The sequence below is a fragment of the Lissotriton vulgaris genome, chromosome 1_1 (assembly GCF_964263255.1).
Source record: "Lissotriton vulgaris chromosome 1_1, aLisVul1.2, whole genome shotgun sequence".
NCBI classification, from domain to species: Eukaryota; Metazoa; Chordata; class Amphibia; order Caudata; family Salamandridae; genus Lissotriton; species Lissotriton vulgaris.
In genome coordinates this window covers 1432425886-1432442633 of record NC_141685.1, presented here as the reverse complement: position 1 = coordinate 1432442633, position 16748 = coordinate 1432425886, and positions in this window count along the sequence as shown.

Genomic DNA, 16748 nt, shown 5'->3' with positions numbered 1-16748 from the left:
TCTTTTTTGTAGTCCGCTTGTCTAATTTTTAGTCTTTTTTCCTAGAAGAGGTTGCGGGAAGTTGCTGCTGTTTGTCTGAACAGCTATGACCATTTTAAAGTTTGTTTTTAGGGATTTGAAGATAGCAGGATATAAGGGGGAGTTTAGTTATAGTGTTGTTTTTGGGTTTGTTATAGATTTACTTGTATTTTTTGAAATTTTGTTCACTATTGTGTTGGCCCAAGTGTAGGGAGAGTTTGTTAGTAATATGTCATTGTGTTATTTTATATTGTGTTATGTTATCTGCTTTTTGACAATTAAGATTCAGAAAAGGGGGTGGTGATGAACAGAGTGTCTGAATTAAGCAGACCACTCTTACCCAGTCCAAAGATCAGGGCTTGATCCATCACCGTTATTTAGCTCACTGCACCATCCCAGCTCAGAACCTGGCTATATGCAAATTAGTCTGTCCCTGGCCCAGTGCATCATGGGAACAGGGCAGACCAAACTACCAAGCCAATTCTTCACCAGAAAGGAGACAAGCTTCCGGGGACCGGTTTCTGACATTTCAGCCGTCGTCGGCCCGGCTTGCTTGAATCCTGATGGTGCAGTGAGCAAGGGACTCATGTCTGAGTATACCCTGCCACACCTATAGTGGCCAAAAACGATTCAGAAAAGGGGTTGGTAGTGAACAGAGTGTCTGAATTAAGCAGACCACTCTTACCCAGTCCAAAGATCAGGGCTTGATCCATCACCGTTATTTAGCTCACTGCACCATCCCAGCTCAGAACCTGGCTATATGCAAATTAGTCTGTCCCTGGCCCAGTGCATCATGGGAACAGGGCAGACCAAACTACCAAGCCAATTCTTCACCAGAAAGGATACAAGCTTCCGGGGACCGGTTTCTGGCATTTCAGCCGTCGTCGGCCCGGCTTGCTTGAATCCTGATGGTGCAGTGAGCAAGGGACTCATGTCTGAGTATACCCTGCCACACCTATAGTGGCCAAAAACGATTCAGAAAAGGGGGTGGTGATGAACAGAGTGTCTGAATTAAGCAGACCACTCTTACCCAGTGCAAAGTTCAGGGCTTGATCCATCACAGTTATTTAGCTCACTGCACCATCCCAGCTCAGAACCTGGCTATATGCAAATTAGTCTGTCCCTGGCCCAGTGCATCATGGGAACAGAACAGACCAAACTACCAAGCCAATTCTTCACCAGAAAGGAGACAAGCTTCCGGGGACCGGTTTCTGGCATTTCAGCCATCGTCGGCCCAGCTTGCTTGAATCCTGATGGTGCAGTGAGCAAGGGACTCATGTCTGAGTATACCCTGCCACACCTAAAGTGGCCAAAAACGATTCAGAAAAGGGGGTGGTGATGAACAGAGTGTCTGAATTAAGGAGACCACTCTTACCCAGTCCAAAGATCAGGGCTTGATCCATCACCGTTATTTAGCTCACTGCACCATCCCAGCTCAGAACCTGGCTATATGCAAATTAGTCTGTCCCTGGCCCAGTGCATCATGGGAACAGGGCAGACCAAACTACCAAGCCAATTCTTCACCAGAAAGGAAACAAGCTTCCGGGGACCGGTTTCTGGCATTTCAGCCGTCGTCGGCCCAGCTTGCTTGAATCCTGATGGTGCAGTGAGCAAGGGACTCATGTCTGAGTATACCCTGCCACACCTAAAGTGGCCAAAAACGATTCAGAAAAGGGGGTGGTGATGAACAGAGTGTCTGAATTAAGCAGACCACTCTTACCCAGTCCAAAGATCACGGCTTGATCCATCACCGTTATTTAGCTCACTGCACCATCCCAGCTCAGAACCTGGCTATATGCAAATTAGTCTGTCCCTGGCCCAGTGCATCATGGGAACAGGGCAGACCAAACTACCAAGCCAATTCTTCACCAGAAAGGAGACAAGCTTCCGGGGACCGGTTTCTGGCATTTCAGCCGTCGTCGGCCCGGCTTGCTTGAATCCTGATGGTGCAGTGAGCAAGGGACTCATGTCTGAGTATACCCTGCCACACCTATAGTGGCCAAAAAGTGGTGCAGTGAGCTAAAAAACGGTGTTGGATCTAGCCCCTGATCTCTTGACTGGGTGAGAGTATTCTGCTTAATTCAGAAACTCTGTCCATCACCACCCCTTGTTGTTAAATATTTTGTCCACCCTAAGCGTGGAAGGCTATACTCAGATGTGAGTCCCTTGCTCATTGCACCATCAGGATTCAAGCAAGCCGGGCCGACGACGGCTGAAATGCCAGAAACCGGTCCCCGGAAGCTTGTTTCCTTCCCAGTGTAAGAATTGGCTTGGTAGTTTGGTTTGCCCTGTTCCCATCATGCACTGGGACAGGAACAGACTAATTTGCATTTAGTCAGGTTCTGAGCTGGGATGGTGCAGTGAGCTCAAAAACGGTGTTGGATCTAGCCCTGATCTCTTGACTGGGTGAGAGTATTCTGCTTAATTCAGAAACTCTGTCCATCACCACCCCTTGTTGTTAAATATTTTGTCCATCCTAAGCGTGGAAGGGTATACTCAGATGTGAGTCCCTTGCTCATTGCACCATCAGGATTCAAGCAAGCCGGGCCGACGACGGCTGAAATGCCTGAAACCAGTCCCTGGAAGCTTGTTTCCTTCCCAGTGTAAGAATTGGCTTGGTAGTTTGGTTTGCCCTGTTCCCATCATGCACTGGGACAGGAACAGACTAATTTGCATATAGCCAGGTTCTGAGCTGGGATGGTGCAGTGAGCTAAAAACAGTGTTGGATCTAGCCCTGATCTCTTGACTGGGTGAGAGTATTCTGCTTAATTCAGAAACTCTGTCCATCACCACCCCTTGTTGTTAAATATTTTGTCCACCCTAAGCGTGGAAGGGTATACTCAGATGTGAGTCCCTTGCTCATTGCACCATCAGGATTCAAGCAAGCCGGGCCGACGACGGCTGAAATGCCAGAAACCGGTCCCCGGAAGCTTGTTTCCTTCCCAGTGTAAGAATTGGCTTGGTAGTTTGGTTTGCCCTGTTCCCATCATGCAATGGGACAGGAACAGACTAATTTGCATATAGCCAGGTTCTGAGCTGGGATGGTGCAGTGAGCTAAAAAATGGTGTTGGATCTAGCCCTGATCTCTTGACTGGGTGAGAGTATTCTGCTTAATTCAGAAACTCTGTCCATCACCACCCCTTGCTGTTAAATATTTTGTCCACCCTAAGCGTGGAAGGGTATACTCAGATGTGAGTCCCTTGCTCATTGCACCATCAGGATTCAAGCAAGCCGGGCCGACGACGGCTGAAATGCCAGAAACCGGTCCCCGGAAGCTTGTTTCCTTCCCAGTGTAACAATTGGCTTGGTAGTTTGGTTTGCCCTGTTCCCATCATGCACTGGGATACGAACAGACTAATTTGCATATAGCCAGGTTCTGAGCTGGGATGGTGCAGTGAGCTAAAAAACGGTGTTGGATCTAGCCCTGATCTCTTGACTGGGTGAGAGTATTCTGCTTAATTCAGAAACTCTGTCCATCACCACCCCTTGTTGTTAAATATTTTGTCCACCCTAAGCGTGGAAGGGTATACTCAGATGTGAGTCCCTTGCTCATTGCACCATCAGGTTTCAAGCAAGCCGGGCCGACGACGGCTGAAATGCCAGAAACCAGTCCCCGGAAGCTTGTTTCCTTCCCAGTGTAAGAATTGGCTTGGTAGTTTGGTTTGCCCTGTTCCCATCATGCACTGGGACAGGAACAGACTAATTTGCATATAGCCAGGTTCTGAGCTGGGATGGTGCAGTGAGCTAAGAAACGGTGTTGGATCTAGCCCTGATCTCTTGACTGGGTGAGAGTATTCTGCTTAATTCAGAAACTCTGTCCATCACCACCCCTTGTTGTTAAATATTTTGTCCACCCTAATCGTGGAAGGCTATACTCAGATGTGAGTCCCTTGCTCATTGCACCATCAGGATTCAAGCAAGCCGGGCCGACGACGGCTGAAATGCCAGAAACCGGTCCCCGGAAGCTTGTTTCCTTCCCAGTGTAAGAATTGGCTTGGTAGTTTGGTTTGCCCTGTTCCCATCATGCACTGGGACAGGAACAGACTAATTTGCATTTAGCCAGGTTCTGAGCTGGGATGGTGCAGTGAGCTCAAAAACGGTGTTGGATCTAGCCCTGATCTCTTGACTGGGTGAGAGTATTCTGCTTAATTCAGAAACTCTGTCCATCACCACCCCTTGTTGTTAAATATTTTGTCCACCCTAAGCGTGGAAGGGTATACTCAGATGTGAGTCCCTTGCTCATTGCACCATCAGGATTCAAGCAAGCCGGGCCGACGACGGCTGAAATGCCAGAAACCGGTCCCCGGAAGCTTGTTTCCTTCCCAGTGTAAGAATTGGCTTGTTAGTTTGGTTTGCCCTCTTCCCATCATGCACTGGGACAGGAACAGACTAATTTGCATATAGCCAGGTTCTGAGCTGGGATGGTGCAGTGAGCTAAGAAACGGTGTTGGATCTAGCCCTGATCTCTTGACTGGGTGAGAGTATTCTGCTTAATTCAGAAACTCTGTCCATCACCACCCCTTGTTGTTAAATATTTTGTCCACCCTAAGCGTGGAAGGGTATACTCAGATGTGAGTCCCTTGCTCATTGCACCATCAGGATTCAAGCAAGCCGGGCCGACGACGGCTGAAATGCCAGAAACCGGTCCCCGGAAGCTTGTTTCCTTCCCAGTGTAAGAATTGGCTTGGTAGTAGTTTGGTTTGCCCTGTTCCCATCATGCACTGGGACAGGAACAGACTAATTTGCATATAGCCAGGTTCTGAGCTGGGATGGTGCAGTGAGCTAAAAACGGTGTTGGATCTAGCCCTGATCTCTTGACTGGGTGAGAGTATTCTGCCTAATTCAGAAACTCTGTCCATCACCACCCCTTGTTGTTAAATATTTTGTCCACCCTAAGCGTGGAAGGGTATACTCAGATGTGAGTCCCTTGCTCATTGCACCATCAGGATTCAAGCAAGCCGGGCCGACGACGGCTGAAATGCCAGAAACCGGTCCCCGGAAGCTTGTTTCCTTCCCAGTGTAAGAATTGGCTTGGTAGTTTGGTTTGCCCTGTTCCTATCATGCACTGGGACAAGAACAGACTAATTTGCATATAGCCAGGTACTGAGCTGGGATGGTGCAGTGAGCTAAGAAACGGTGTTGGATCTAGCCCTGATCTCTTGACTGGGTGAGAGTATTCTGCCTAATTCAGAAACTCTGTCCATCACCACCCCTTGTTGTTAAATATTTTGTCCACCCTAAGCGTGGAAGGGTATACTCAGATGTGAGTCCCTTGCTCATTGCACCATCAGCTAAATGAGCTAAAAAACGGTGTTGGACTGGGTGAGAGTATTCTGCTTAATTCAGAAACTCTGTCCATCACCACCCCTTGTTGTTAAATATTTTGACGATTAAGGGCCTTATTACGAGTTTGGCAGTCCAACCGCTGGAGAAACGCATCCACCCCCGCCAGTAGCTAACAGCGGTGGTGGTCCACAGACGGCCGTATTACGCGTTTTGACTTCCTGTGCCATGGTGCTGTCATAGACATTCCAGAGCGATGCAGTCTGCCAACCCAAGGGGTCTATTAGGATGGAGTGCGGACTCCAGTCCGCCTACCACCCTAGCGGTGCTGGGACCAGCTGCCAGTAGTGCAGAGGTCCTGCACCACCAATTAGGATGCCGCAGTGGCAGTGGCATCCCGTATATATTACATTGTGGCAGGCGGTGCTGTAAACAGCACCCGCCACAATGGAATATATGCTTGTTGTGCATTGTTATGTACAACGTGACATGCACCGCGCGGTGCCTGCCACCTTGTGCATGCCAATGTTGGGGGGGTACCATGGGTACCTCCCAAATGCTGCCCCCTATCCCCCCTCACCTGTGGGGGCCCGCAACAGGCCCCCAAAGAAAACTCTGAATGCCTTTCCATGGCGGGTTGTTTTGGTGGGTGGATCACCTAAGTGTCTTCAAAATAATCCATTAGGTGGCTTAGGTTGTGTCCTTTTCGTTAATTGAAAGGACATTCTATAGGTAAATTGTAGTTACCTCTCTGACAGGGACATAGGCTAGTGCAATAATTTTCTTAATTTCAAAGGCAAACTGACTGTTTGAACTATATCCTACAATTAGTACAGATTGCTGGAGATGTCTTCTCATGCTTTGATTGAAATGGAAATACCAGTGTTGTATAGCTGTGTGTGGATAAAGTTTTACATTATTTTGAAAAATGGTTTGTTCAAAATCCATTATTACTTTATGTGGGCAGTGTTAGAATTGAGGGTCTCTAGTTGGCAGTGGTATGCACCCGGTCCAAGTAGGGACTCTTCCTTCTAGTCAGAATAAGGAGATTGCACACCTATGATAACCCTTTGCTCGCCCCTTTGGTAGCTTGGCACAAACAGTCAGGCCTATCTCAGACGCAATGTGTAAAGTATTTGAACCAAACACCAAGAGTAACACAGTGAAATCACTACAAATGGACACCACACCAGTTTAGAAAAATAAAGTATCTTTACCTATACCAAACAACACCAAAACAACAAAAATCCAATGTACACAACTCAAAATATGACTCTTGAAAGGTTTCAAGCAATTCTGTCCAAAGGAATCTATGGATGTGTGATTTTTACACAAAGAACCTCAAATGCGTCAAAATCCACAAGGCACACGGCGGAAGAGGAGGAAAGTGTTGAAAAACACAGCAATGTGTCAGTTCCTGAGTTCTTAGGGAGGCTATGTCACAAGTCTGCTACACACAGGAGAAGTGATGCACTGCATCAGAACTGTAGGGAGAAGTGAGGTGTCGATTTCCCAGTCAATTCTGGTCTGCGAGTGTTGAGTCGGAGAAAATTGGTGCACAAGTGCCATGCATGAGAAAATTCAGGAGCTGCGGGTGCTGCGTGGATTTCCGTATGCACTGACCGGGGATGCATCGATTATTTTAGCTACACAGTGGGCCTGCTTTGAAGGTGGTGTGCAGCAGTTTCTCGGTCCGTGGGCAGGTATTGCATCGATTTCTTCTGCTGCAAGGGAATATCTACTGCGCAGCAGTGCTGCGCCATAAAATTCAGTCGCAAGAAGAGCGAAGTATCGATTTTGGAGATTTCTTCATTTCTCCACTGTTTTTTGTAGAAGTAACTACCTTCATGGCCCAGAACTGGAATAGGCGTCTCCAAGCTGGTAAGAACTCCCAGAAGTGGAGCTCAAGAAGGCTTTAGGTTAAGTCTCTGTGTCCCTGAGACTTCAGAAGAGGAGGAAGGCCTACACAAGCCCTTGAAGGCTCTTCTTAAGAAGGTTTCACAGCAAAGTCCAGTCTAAGTCCTCTCCTTGGCAGAAGTAACATTTGCAGGCCAACCCAGCAAAACAACACACAGCAAAGGGGCAGTTTTCTCCTTGCAGTGTTACAGCTCTTCTCCTTTTCAGAGGTTACTCTTGACTCCAGAAGTAATATAAAGTTCCGGGGTTTTAGGTCCAATACGTATACCCCTTTTTCCCTCGAAGTCTCTGTTCAGAACATCTCTCTTGCTCAGTAAACCAATTCTGTCCTCCCTGGTCCAGTTTCAACACAGGAGGTGGAGACGACATTGTGTAGAGCAGCCTATTCAGGTGACAGTGACAACTCCTCCCACCCTGCAGCCTAGGATGGCCCATCAGAATATGCAGGCACACCTCAGCTCCCTTGTGTGAGTGTCTGGAGTGAATGCACAAACGGCCTCTGTCATTCTAAAACCGGAAGGTTAATCCACAAGTAGGCAGATGTACACAGGATGGGTAAACAAAAAATGCCCACTTTCTTATGGTCCATTAAGTGTAATGGGGTAACCCTGTAAACCTCAGAATCTGGGCAGGTAATTAAACAAACAACAATGGTTCTGTCGGAAAACACGATTCAGATAAACATAGTACTTAATACATGGCTATAGTCATAGTATCCCATGAAGGATATATGCAATAATTACACACTGACCACAAATAAAAGGAAAAAATACGTCTTTAGTATTCAATTTCTTTCAAACGTTTTGTTTCTGCAATGAATCAGATATGCTGTCCAATTTACATTTATTTACATAGGTTGTGAATACATAAAGTGTCTCGGTCGTGATTGGGACTGAGTGTTACAGGTGACAAAACATAAATAGATAAAACAAAAAACTTTTTCAGAATATCCAATGTAGGGGAACATATTCACAAAGAGATTTAAATTGATCCTTAAGTTCAGTGGGACTTTGTGTAGGACTGGTATATGACATAGAACGTCGCCGTTTCGACCCTGGGGGATGTGCTGATTTATGCGCATCTAAGGCTGGTCTTCATCTGGACTGGAAGGTGGTTGACAGCCTTATTATTAGCTTTATGATTCGTCTGGTCTTCTAATGTTGATGGTGCATGTCAGCCGACAAGCACCTGAGGTACTCCCTGGTTCTTATTATTTCATGGTGGTTCTTCTGCACCAGCGGGTGTAACGTATTTAAAGGTTTGCGTCGCCTTGGCGATTACTCTGGTGTGCAGAAAAAGACATCTGACTCCTTCGGTCAAGAAACAGACCGAAGGAGTCAGACGTCTTTTTCTGCGCACTAGAGCAATCGTATTCACAGAAACTTCAGTGGCAGATCTGAGACACATTTGAAAAGCTGCTTGTGTGGCTACCAGTGCTGCTGGCCCACATGTATCAATTGATTTATGACCCTGGGCACACACAGTGCACTTTACTAGGGACTTATCAGTAAATCAAATATGCCAATTATGGATAACCAATCATAATCACAATTTACACAGGGAGCTCTTTCACTTTGGCACTAATCGGCAGTGGCAAAGTGCCCAGAGTACCTAGACCAGCAAAAAATAATCCAGCACACAGTCAAAAATACAGGAGGTAGAGGACAAATGTCAGTGGAACCCATGTCGAGAAGGCCAGGTCTAAAAGGCAGTAATTGTTTGTTTCAAAAATTAATGTGGTTTTAATAGTGCTTAGTGAGTGCTACTTGTTGATTAGATAGTAGGGCATATATGATTGGTATACTTGTGTTTTGATATTCACCATGTATAGTGTATTTTTCAGTGAAGGGTTTTGGGCACATTTGTAAGGTCCAATCCATCATCCATGTTTGACAATTGCTTAGTTTTTTGTAAGAAATCTGTTGTAGAAAATATAAGATTTGTTAATCATTGTTTAGATTATCATGTAAGAGGGAGAGTTCCTCGCTATGAGGCTGATTACAATTTCGAGCGGTTGGACCACCAACGGCTGCTGCGGCAGTCAGGAGACTGCCCGACAAACAGTTGGCAGTCCGACTGCCTAACTACGACTTGACTGTGGAGGTGGCGGGCAGAACGTGCATTTTTACAGTGTGGATTGTGCTGCCGCCCAGGAAAAGAGCTAATATACAACATCACCTTTTGTAGTGATCCTCTCAGAGTAATATTTTTGCTTGTAGGTGTAGCCCATGAGAGATAATAATTACTTTCCTTTTTATGATGTGCTGCATCTTGCACTTTCTGACATTATGTCATAAAATTGTGTAATAGTATAAATCATTATAATTTAAAATGCATAATGTGTTTATTTTACAAAATTATGCATCACTTTTTTTCTGTTTTATACACATGTAAGTTCTTGCTAGATGTTGCACACTTTCTTTGCAGATTTTCCTTTGATAGTGTTGTAATGTTAACCAGGTGATTTATTTTCTGTTGGTTTAAAAAAAAGTGCACTATTTCATTTTAAATGTTTGTTGATAGGTAGCGGTGGTTGAGTTTGTTGGATTTAATTTTTTTTGATGTGTTAGGGTGATTTCCTGTTTAGTAATACATTTAATTTACTTACCTTTGACATGTCATATTCCAGATATGTGACTGGTTTTGTTTTTCGGTAGATTAGCAGTTTAACGATGCTGTAGTAATTTGATTATAGTAAGTGAACTTAAAGAAGTAGAAGTAGTACAGTGTTTTTATTAAATATTTGTTATTTCACATGTGTACCTTCAATTCATTTTATTTTTTAGCTTACATATTGTGGGTGGGATGGATAGAAAAAGAAGTGAGGAGGCTGTAGGTGTTTCTTAATGATGGATTATTTTATCGTTATGACAGTTTAACCCTTCATTTTAGTTGAACCCAGGTCACCGAATGGAGAGCTGAGCGTGTCATGCTACTGCCGCTGCCTGTGCTGAGTGCAAGCACTCAGCGCTCTTTGGAATTCATTCAGTGACCTGGGTTCGACTAAAATAATTTACCATCCCTGATTTTCGTAGCTGAACAAAACACAGCTGTTCCTCGAAATTCATTCAGCTTTCCCATCTTTACAACGCACTAACGTGAAGTCTACTATATTTCCTTGTTGTCCATTCAAACTGCAACAACACCCGAGTAAGTCTCTGATCTATTCAGCTTGCTCACCTGTTACATGTCCTGAAGATGATCTCGAACAATTGAGATTGAAACGCTGTCGACCCCCTACAACATAAACTCCCTCACTCCGAATTCTTTTGGGAGAAGCCATTATTATTGTTGTCAATGCGATGTCTTTATTTTAATATCACCATCACCTTTCACGTCACGCTTATTTTCACTTACTGTGTGAGCACCTGAATACTATTGTTTTGGAAATAAATATCTGTCATAAACGGACCTATATGTCCCTGTGTACATTGTTCATCGCTCCCTAGAGGAATTCACTTCCTATTCTCAAACACAGTGCCCCCCACAGGGTCACTTTTTGTATGGACCTTTTGGCCACACCAGAACCATTGTTTTTTTAAAGCACATGGTCAAAAGCCATGCATAGTGGGGGGTTTGCTACCCAGAGGGGGTATAGGGCTTGGCCACGGGCCAGGTCTCATCAACCAACACTACGCTGTACAGAGCAAAAGGTTATGCCAAAGGCTGTGCGCAGTACTGGGTTGGCTGCCTGCCGGGCGATGGGTGTAGGGCCTGGCCACATGCTAGACTCTGTGGCCAACCCAATGCAGCGCACTGCTGAAGGCTATGTGCAATGGGGTGTGCCCGCCCAGGGGATGGGCAGGCCCTCTGGCCAACTTCCTACAGCACAGCGGGTGGTTGGTCTAGTTATATACTGTAACTCCAGAAGCTGTGCATGGCACTGGTTGGTATAGTTACACATTGTGATAAAATATTACTTTAAGTTAAAAAAAAACTTAGAAATACACTGAAACCAACATGGGTTAAAGTGACATTATAGTTAAGTTAATATATCAGTTTAAATGTAACAATTTAAAATAAAAAACACTGAAATTCACTAGTTATATATCACTAAATTAACTGTAACTCGCGCCCTTGCCTTGCATTGATTATGACCTCACATATTATATCACTCATGACATGTTTTATGATATCAATGATATACCACTAATGGCAACTGAAAATACATACTTTATGACAACAATGTGCATGGCAGGGCGCAACGTATAGTTACTTCAGTAAAAATGAAGCTTAGCAACAGCGCATAACCTGCATCCTGGGTGATGAAGTTGCATCTGTACTCTGTATTCTGGTCTCAAATTGACCTAAAAAAACACTATGTTTTATTTTTAGCATATCATGTATTCCTGCTACAAGGATATGTTCCTGCTATAAAGATGTTTTCTGTAGTGAACAGCTGTTGTGGATAAGTGTGTGGAGTCTCAAATAACTATGACAATAGAACAGTGTGCATTTTATCAATTTGATTGAAAACCTACCTTTCTCGGTACTAGATTGCATTTTGACCGCCTTAGACATAGAATCATTATACATGAATATACCACAATCAGAAGAGATTGAAGTTATGTGTACTGTTCTTAGCACCAAACCTAGATCACATCAAGTCCCTACATACTTCATTATCTCTTTACTCGACATTCCAATGAACAAATATTTCTTTCAATCTGATGGGGAATTTTCACTCCATATAAAGGGGCTTCCATAGTAGGGGGTTTTGCTCCCACTTTCGCCATTATTGATGATTTAGAAAGAAAATCATCTTGACAACTTTAAACCCTTCAGAGACGACATCCTTTTCTGGAGAAGATATATTGGTATTTTCTTTATTTGGAAAGGGACACACTCTCCCCTTTTACAATTCCAGAATTGGTTAAATCAAAACTGTGATGTTTTGAGATTTACTTTGCAAAGCCATAATACAGAGATGTATTTTCTAAACCTTACTATAAATGTTCAAAAGTATACACACTGCTTTATACTGAAAACCAAGTGAAAAAACACTCTGTTAGCATACAACAGCATTTGTCCTCATTCCTTACAAGACTCATTACATTACAGCCAATTCTTGCAAATCAGATGTATCTGTAAATGTAAAGAACATTGCTTTCAAGAAGTTGAGACACTAGCTATTAAACTCCTGGCACGTGGCTACCCCAAACAGATGGTAGAGTGTTCCTGGTACTACTCTAGAGACACTTTATTAAAAGTCACCCCAAAATAAAAAATAACCCAGAGAAGCTAGTGTGTCACATCCAGGGCACGAGTCGAGGGTACACGCGGATGGACAGCGTCCACCCACTATTTTCACAGGGTAAACGCTGTCCACCCTGCCAAGAATTTGGGCCCCACTGAACAATGTGCTGAACTCGTCCTGGTGTAATTTGCAAACACCTGGGAAACTTTCAGCAGCGCCTGCACGTAGTCTGCTTTCCATCTGCAAAGCAACAACATGCAGATCTGGACAGGCCTTTTTTATTTAAGACTACTGCTGGGCCCATAACAAAGTCTGAATTTAAGGGGTCATCAGGCCTCCTTTTGTTCGAGTCTCTTGGCTGGGAGCAGTCAGGAGCCTCACACCTGATGCAAATGAAGCGGAGGGGAAACAAAGGCTCACAACTTGTTAGCACCTCACACATAAAAAGAGAGGCAGCTTTTCACTTTATTCTGTCCCTGTTTAGGGGATATGCACTCACTGTAAGAATATCAGATGTGTTGGTCTTTCCCAGTACTTACACAAAGCAAATTGCTTTGGCCAATTTTTGGCTTAGAAGAACAACATTAGGCATAAAGGTCTTGGCTGGCTACCTCCTTAAAAACATTAAATACCAAACTAAATGGACCATCGATTCTGCTTTTGGTACAGCTACTGCCAACAATCACCTATGGCAGTGGGGCACAAAAAGGAAGAGATACCACAATACTTGATGCCACAGTAACAACTGCATACAGGGGTATCTTCGGGCTACCTAAATACACCTCGCTTGAACAAATTAGATTAGAGTTTGGCATACAGAAACAATTGATTGCAAGACAAGGGGCTTACATCATCACCTGGAACAAGGTGCGGAAAGCCCCCCAGGGAACTTTAAATAAACAGTTATGGAAGGAGATACAACTACACACTGCAACACCTGCTGGGGTGGCGTAGTGAGCAAAAGAATGATGGATTTAACCCAGATCTTTTGACTGGGGGAGAATGTTTGCATTGTCAGCATTCCGTCCATCATTTGTTTGCTGTAACACTTTTCGCCCTAAGTGGGATGGGTATGCCCAGACATGGGTCCCTTACTCACTGTGCCACTGGATTCAAGCTAGCCTGGCCGAACAAGGGGGACATACCCTGAAACTGGTCCCAGGATGCTTGTTTCTGGTCCAGGGAGGACCTGGCCTGGCAGTTCGGTATGGATAGTTACCATGGGGCACATGGTCAAGGCTGATTTGCATATGGCTGGGTCCAAACTGGGGTGGCGTAGTGGGCAAATGAACGATGGATTTAACCCAGATTTTTTGACTGGGGGAGAATGTTTGCATGTCCGCATTCCGTCCATCATTTGTTTGCTGTAACACGCAGAGTATCTCAACAGCAGCTTACATAACATGGGGCTAAACTAGCTTTGAGAAACACCTACAACAGCCACCACTTTAAAAAAAACTGGTGTAGAAGACAGTGAAAAATCTTTCATGGCTGGAGGACAAGGCTTCTTTATAAAAAAGGTCCCATGGATGAATGACTTTGAAAACCTATACGAAGCCTACAGCGCAAAACTACTTTAACCAGGGCTATGCAAAAAACATAAAAATCAGCTTCATGAAATATAGGCTCGGTCTGCTACACTGTATACAGCATATACCACCTTGGCTAAAGGAGAAAGTGGGCTCTACGTGCCGCTTATGCGGATCAACATCAGAAGACCTGTTGCATATACTATGTTCTTGTAAAGAACTTTTAAAAGAACAGAAGCAATTGCTAAAACGACAATTTAATCTACGAGGGGTTTGCACCAGGAGGCAAGCAGCACTGGCATGCTTTGCATCTAATGATCCACAACTGAATTGCCGTCAAAAGTAACTGAGGTTATACGAACAGAAAATGCCAGTAATGCAGTTATAAAAGAACCTAGCTGTATGAAAGATAAGCAAGACCGCGAGAAGGAGGTGATAAGAACTCCTCTATATTCATCGCTTTCACAGGCACATCTGCGCTCTGTTTCCGGAGTCGAACTTCTCCTAACCAAACTAGTGAATAACCAGAGAAAGAAATAAATAACTGGAATACGTTATACCCCCCTAGTGAACTAGAACTGATTTGCGGGACATTATAGATGTCGAGGTTATTGCCACAAGGAGGTGACAGCATATTTAGCCGAAAATGACTTTAGCTGGAGAAAAGTGAACACATACCCTGTCGCTTTACTTGCTGAAGTAGAGCAATGTTTTTAGAAACAATTTATAAATACAAGCAATGTGAAGAAAGGAGTTTTATGTATGTACATTTCTGCTTTTAGTTGAAATTTTTTGTATTGCAACGGTTTTAATTAACTATGAAAATAAAATTAAACCAAAAGCATTTATATAAAGCTTACTACACCTAAGTAGGCATTGAAATAATGTAAGTACCACTATTTTTCTTCTATAGCACTACTCATTCCAATGCAGAGTGTCAGCGCGCTTTAGGTGAACACGTGCATATTACATGTACAATAAATTATATGAGTGTGTAAATTAATCTAAAGGATGTGTTACATAAAACTTGGGGATTACAAAGCGTAGAAGTCACATAACATCTTCCATAGCTCACTGTGCTATTATACCCGCAATGTCCTCAAACGTACACATGATAGACCTACTAAACATATATGTTAGGGCTTTAGATCTGATGTCACTTCTTGTGATGCCACTTACTGTAAAGTCGTGGCTTGTGATGCCACTTTCTATGATGCCATGTGTGATGTCACGTGCTGTGATGTCACGTGCTGTGTTGTCAAGCGCTGTGATGTCACGCTCCGTGATGTCCCTTGCATACTGCCTAACTAGGTTAGTCCTCCCCACTTCTTTTTTTAGGACTTGTGCCCTGGTCACAACATTTCCACTTGTATCAAATGTGATCTGTAAATGCACTTAAAAACATTGGAAAGTGCTTGCAGCAGGGGGCCTTACATTTTAGTCTCTGGTGTTTACCTACAAAAAAGAAACAATATTGAATGACCATTTAGTTTGTGCTGCCATACTTAAACGGAAAAGAGTGCTGACTCTCACTAATCATTAAAGCATCCCTCCTATCATCGACCATTACAAATGTGAATGTTGCAGCATGTGTCAATTTACTCTTGAGACAAAGGTGTTCAGTCACAACACTGCAGTACAATTACAAACATTCTCTAACTGCAACAGCACCAATGTCATATACTCCATACTCAGTCTGTGTCACTTACTTTATATTGGTCAAACAACAAAAAAGGTAAAAACGTAAATATGTCAGCATTGGAGAAGGATCAGATGCCATGACCTCACTGCCCCTTGGTTTCTCATTTTATTGAATACTAGCAGCCCGTCCCGACGTTGTCCGGGTATGAATTGCTGCCGGCCAGTAGTATATTGTTTTGTAGGATTTCGTTTTGATAGCATTTCTTATTCGATTCACAGTGCACTGCTGATCCACTTAAGAGTGCGCGTTCAGTAGTGTGTGAACTCGAGTTTCCCTACTTTATTTTTCCTTGCAATATTATATGGCGCAAACTCGACAACATGGCATGAGCACCATTTACATTACAGAAGAACACATTCATTTGTGGTAGGCAGAGAGAGACAAAGCGATTTGCCTGGAATCACAGGATGTTGAGCTTATGCCGAGATTCGAACGTAGCTCCCAGCTCTAAAGTTCGCAATTCTAGAACTTGTGGCGGGAGGTGTGTCTAAAAGTGTATGTCGGTGCTGGCCATCAATGAGAGAGACCTGTGCATTTTTCTAATCGGTGGTGAAAAAATACGAGTATGTTGCTGGAGATGTGGGCCGCCGTGCCACCAATGTACTTACCGGGGGGGGGAGGGTAAACACCCATTATTCCGCAACTTTCTTTCCGCATACCATCACTCCGCATACTTTCATTATGAAAGTACCATGACTCCACAAAGCCATTATATAGCATTGCATTACATTTTATATGCTTTTACCACGCATACATTTACAACAAAATTTGTTGTAAATGCATGAATGGTGAAAGCATGTGTTTTTTTAATGTTTGGATAAGGTAAGTATGGGTTTAGGGGTATAAGTTTTTGGGTACTGAGGTATATGTTTTGGGGTGTTTGGGTATTTTAAGGGTTCAGATATAGTTTTGGGGTATGGGGTACAGGGGTAGTTTTAGGGTTTAGGGAAAGGTATGGGTTTTGGGGTAGAGGGGTACTTTTAGGTTTTAGGGCTAGGTTTGGGTTTTGGGGTATAGGAGTATTTTTAGGGTTCAGCGGTAGGTTTGGGTTTTCGGGTACAGGGGTATTTTAAGGGTTCAGGGCTAGTTTTGGGTTTTGGGG